We start from the raw sequence: 6,000 nt of genomic DNA on the forward strand, positions 1-6,000 counted from the left end.
ATTGAAAACAGAAACGACGGATAGTTGAACCGAAAACAAAATTCAGACAGAATTTACACAGCTAAACAGTTTCTCGGGAGCGTGAATAAATTATTTATCAAAACAGCTGGTAGCAGGCGAGTACAGCATGATATACGGCAGTTATCTAAGTTTGCTATGAACATGTTTCAAATTGCATATTGCATAGCTGCTAGAATGAGAACTAATTGTGATCGATTTTCACCTTGTGGAATGTATTTTTGTCTTAACTGATTTGATATTTTAACACAAATTTTATGACTCTTATTAATTTTCCGTAAGTAAATTTCTTATGTATTTTTCCGCAAAAAACCTTCATTTATTTATTTTGATGTCTAAAAACCTATTTATAAGCGAATTTCTATTTTTTAATTAACATCGATTTGTTTTCAGATTGAACATGTCTTAAGATTTAAAAACTATCCAAAATTTTAGAGCATTAGTCTAAATATACACAAGTAACAGTTTCTCGGGAGTGTGAATAAATGATTTATCAAAACAGCTGGTAGCAGGCGAGTACAGCATGATATACGGCAGTTATCTAAGTTTCCTATGAACATGTTTCAAATTGCATATTGCATAGCTGTCCTGTGAAGTATGGAGGAATGGTAATCGGTTTCGTCGTAACGGTTTGGGTTCAAATCTAAGATAGTTTTGAGCTATTTATATTTTATGAAAGCAGTGTAATGCTTGTCCCAATTTGAAGGATGTGGCACTGGAGAGCATTCGGTTTTTTATATTGATGATCTTTCTGATCCTTCAAATTGTGAGCTCACACTTTTCGACTTCCATCTTTCTATGATAGCACTAATGTAGCACTGCTGTATTCTGTTGGGTATACCAAAGTAGAGACACGAGGCATTTCAAGTTAGATCACTAGCAACGCATTATTGTGTCCCGTCCTGTGACTGATGTTAGGTAGGATTTTTATCCTATCTGTGATAGATTGTTTATTGAAGATATTCATGAGCGGTAGTTGGACTTACCATCACGTGCACTGCATGACTGACTGAGTCAAACCCGGAACCCTTACCCTACACTAATACACTAAAACGACCATCATAATATACCATAGTACTATATAGTTCAACTTCATGGCCAGTACAGCGTTCAAACAATAATTACTCGGAGCACAAGTTCGAAACCAGCAGTAATTAGTTGTAATTAGTGTAGCTGACATTGTGGTCGCTATTAGCCTGACATCCCCTACGAGTATGTAGTTATATAGGTTAAGGTTTTATTTAGGGGCAGTAAAATTATATGACGACCCGCGTGGCGGAGCGGTCACCATACCGGTCTGGCGCGCAGATAGTCCCGGGTTCGATCCTCGGCCAGACAAAAATCTAAATGAATTTAGGTTTCTGTTTCTGGGTCTGGGTGTTTGTGTATTTGTCTCTGTGTGTGTCCATCGCACCAACGTCACAGGGAATCCTAATGTGGAGCTGTGAGTGTAGAAAGCGTATAAAGAGTATGTGTTTGTCATACTATTGTCTTATCTATTTCTAACTTATAGAATTAAGCGAGCATGCGGTCTATCTTTTTGTGTAATATAGGAGTAGCAGACGAGCATGCAGTCCACCTGATGGTAAGTGGCTACTGCGGCTCATCGTCCCAGGTCGGCCACAGGTTGGTATATCCCCCTGAGGACTAAGTAGGACCTCCTCATAAGTATGTTTCCCTTACCACATCCTTCTAATTAGCAGCGATTGACCCTGCTGTTATTAGGCAGAATTATGTGACCATGGTTCCTCCGGAATCGAACCACAATAATTGGCATCCTTGCGCATTCACCATATTGAATTTAGAATGACATCACTAAACTAATCATCGTCATCAACCCATTACTGCTGGGCACGGGTCTCCTCTCAGAATGAGAAGGATTAGGCCATAGTCCATCGCGCTGGCCAAGTGCGTATTGGTAGACTTCACATACCTTTCATTTTTTTTATGTAAATCTCCCAGGTATGCAGGTTTCCTCACGATGTTTTCCTTCACCATTTTTAGCAAGTGATAATTAATTTCTAATACGCACATAATTTCGAAAAATCTTGTAAAATAAAAGCTTGTAATATATGAGTAAATACATAAAGGTTTTCTTTCTGTTTAAGCTACAAAATCGTAAAATCATTGTTTACCGGCTTTTCTATTTACCCGACTTTTTATTTACCAATAAGTATTTTAAATTCCCTTTATCCAATGTGTACTTTTCCGTTTATTTTCCGACGTTTGTTTCCAATGTTTGTTTGTTTTGCGCAGTCGGTATGTTTAATTCCAATTCTAAACGGAACGGAATTATTGAATTAAACATTTTTATTCCTGTAATAACCCGTTTGAATCGGATTGTTTATTAATACAAATAGAAAATGTTTTGTTTGCCTTCTATATTAATTACGTTTGCTGCTTTAAAATTAAATAAAAGGTTATGTTGGCTAAGAATTGTGGCGATTTTTCTTTCTCTTCCCATTAATTTCGTTGGAGGTATATATGTATGGGAATCTTTATATATATATTTCTTATGTGCGTGTGTATGTCACTGAACTCCTCCTAAACAACTGGACTGATTTTGATGAAATTTGTTGCGTGTGTTCAAGGGGACTTGAGAATGGTTTAGATTCACAATTTAGTCCGGTCTTATATAATTATAAAATTCTCGTGTCACAATGTTAGTTACTGTACTCCTCCGAATCGGATTTACCGATTTTCACCAAATTTTATATGCATATTCAGTAGGTCTGAGAGTCAGCTACTATCTATTTTTCATACCCCTAAGTGATAAGAGTTGTTCACCCTTAACATTTTTTATTTATATGGCAATACAACGTTTGCCGGGTCAACTAGTATCTTATAAAATAGGAGTAGTGGAACGGGCATTTAGTTCACTTGTTGCAATTGCTGCCTATGGACATTTGTAATCAACACCATTTAAGATTTAAATTTTACCTGAGGACGACCACAACTGATTGCTACTCCTGAGGACTAAGTTGGAACGCCTCGTATAAGTATGTCTCTATTACCACACCCTTCAAACAAGAACACAGCAGCGCTTAACACTGCTGTTATTAGGCAGAAATAGGTGTGACGGTTGTACGTGCGAAGTAGAACCACAAAGGGTCCTACTACCTTCAAAATTGTATTTGCAGCGACAAAATCGTATATCTCTTTTCGCTACTTCATTAGCAGTGAAACAAGTCAGTAAGAAGATGTCTTCTTTTAAATATATAATATAACTCAAAGGTGACTGACTGACATAGTGATCTATCAACGCACAGCCCAAACCACTGGACGGATCGGGCTGAAATTTGGCATGCAGGCAGATGTTATGACGTAGGCATCCGCTAAGAAAGGATTTTGATAAATTGTACCCCCAAGGGGATAAAATAGGGGATGAAAATATTACTTCGTAACGCGAGCGAAGCCGCGAGCAAAAGCTCGTTTCTTCATAAAAGCAATTCAAAATTTATATATAATCGTGACAATTGTTTAATCAAGGTAATAATTACACTTCTCGTGTGTGTTTTTAATGAGGTATCTTTTTGTACAAACACATGCGTACGGAAGTGGTTTCTAAAGGGTTACTCAGGATTTAAGGGCCCGTAACCACATACCCTGAATTTAATATTCGTTTTACTTTATACTCGGCATCTATTATGTTTTAAGAATCTCAATAAATCTCTTGTCAGATCAAAGAGAAGGTATTGGGGTTGAGTTCTGTCTAAGTCAACATTTAAATATTTTTTTATCGATGTTGTTATATAACCTCAAATGAATTGAATTTTTATTTTTCAGTTCCATTTCTGTTCTTAGGGACAAAGTTGCAACGCCTCATATAAGGGTATGTCCTCACCACACCCATTAAGCCAAAACACAGAAATGCTTGACACTGTTATATCCTACAAATAGATGTGGCAGTGGTGTCTGAGTCGAACGATGAAGGGTGATGGAACCCTTATTACTTTTTTTTTGTTGACGAGGGGGAAACGTTCAAAAGGTACCCGACGCCGTGGGAGCGACGACGGGTTGTGGGACTTTTACCGCACTAAAACCCCCCCGGTGACCGTCCTCAGCGCTGCGTAGAGGACTCCGGGATCTCCAAAGGAACGCAACCGGAGTCCACTTGGCGCGTGGCCCCGTCTGGCTCCGCCCAGATGATTATGAAGCTCGCCACTCCATGTGGAGCGTACGACGGGATGAGGTCACACATACCATCGTTCTTCCCGGGGTCGCTAGCCAGGCGGTTAGAGCTCCCTCTCTTGCCGCCCGCAAACCCGGAAGCCCCCTTTTAGTCGCCTCTTACGACAGGCAGAGGATACCGTAGCCCTATTCTGATCCCGGAACTACAGGGTCAATCACTTTATACCTACCACCATTTGCTACATATAAAAAAAATGCTTCTACATATAGATAAAGGATACATACATACGTTACATAGGAAACTTTAAACACTCAAGGGGTATATGCCAGTAGGACTGGCCCTTAGAGTAATAATGAAATATAGAGCGAGCCTACTCAGATAAGAACAGTAGGGAAAGATCAGAACATCATCAACCAAGAGTTGATGACGTGAAGTAGTTCTTGGATTTCGCTGGAAGATATTAAATGAAGGTGGTAGAACTCTTTGTGTTTCCACCCCAGCGACACCATCACCACACCTATTTCTGCCTAACAACAGCAGTGTTAGGCGGTGCTGTGTTCTGGCTTGCAGGGTGGGGAAGGGAGACATACTTTTCCAAGGCATTCCAGCTTAGTCCTCAGGGGTAGCGGCGCATCTTTGACCGACCTCAGGTAGGAATATCTAATCTTATTTGGGGTTGATTACAAATGTCCATGGGTAGTAGTCACCATCAGGTGGACTGCATGCTCGTCTGCTACTCCTATATTATATAAAATGAATAGACGCATTATATACAAACTATATTACTACTCGTAGGTCGTACCCTTTCCGCAGGGTCGTGTCGGCACAATTTACGATTCCACCGGATTTACAACCATCATAAACTATTCAGGGACCTCTAGTTCGCTTTTCGAGTTAGTTTTGCCCTCACCCTCACCTTGTGTACAACTTAACTTTGGACTTTTAATTTTCAGTACTGATAGGTAGTTTGAAAATTTTGTCTCGTCCTGGATATTGGGGTGCGAATCTGCTTATTAAATGTAAAATCTAACACGTTAGAATATTTTTGTCTTGAAGGAAAAAATGCTAAGAGATGGCAAAAAAATTGTCGAAAGTGTATCATTGTCAAACATTACTGTCCCATTGCTTGGCACGGGTCTCCTTGTATGGCAACCCCCATTTATTTTCAAGATATTTTTATTTGTAGTATTTGTTGTTATAGTGGCCCTCATTATAAAAAATTGTATAAAAAATACTATATAAAATTGAAGTGTGTATCTATTAAGGTTTAAGAGAAAGTGCCCTGTGTAAGACGGACAGACAACGGAGGTTTAGTTTTTTTTTGTTTACGAGAGGGAAACCTTCAAAAGGTACCCGACGATGTGGGAGCGACGCCGGGTTATGTGGGATTTTGTTATGGATTTTGTGGAATGTTACCGCACTAAAACCCCTCCCGATGGTCGTCCTCAGCGCTTGTTGGAGAACTCCGGGATCTCCGAGGGAACACAACCGGAGTCCTCCAAGCACAATGCCCCGATGCTCTGCCCTGGGGGAGCACTTTTGGCTCCTCCCACACCATCTGGTGTTTACGACGGTATGCGACCACACATACCGTCGTCCTTCCCGGGGTTGCATGCTGAACGGTTCGAGCTCCCACTCTTGCCACCCGCAACCCCGGAAGCCCCATTTTAGTCGCCTCTTACGACAGGTAGGGGATACCGTAGCCCTATTCTATTCCCGAGACTACAGGGACAACGGACTTACGTACCTATGGAACCCTAAAAAGAATTATATGAATTTTTAGCCATTTTATTCCTCCTTATGTCGACAGATTCTATTGTCAATTAAACAGAAAACGTTTCACAGATCTA

Source organism: Epargyreus clarus, unplaced genomic scaffold (genome assembly GCF_041222505.1).
Source record: "Epargyreus clarus isolate Ecla_fem2 unplaced genomic scaffold, WU_Ecla_fem_2.2 ptg000011l, whole genome shotgun sequence".
NCBI lineage: Eukaryota > Metazoa > Arthropoda > Insecta > Lepidoptera > Hesperiidae > Epargyreus > Epargyreus clarus.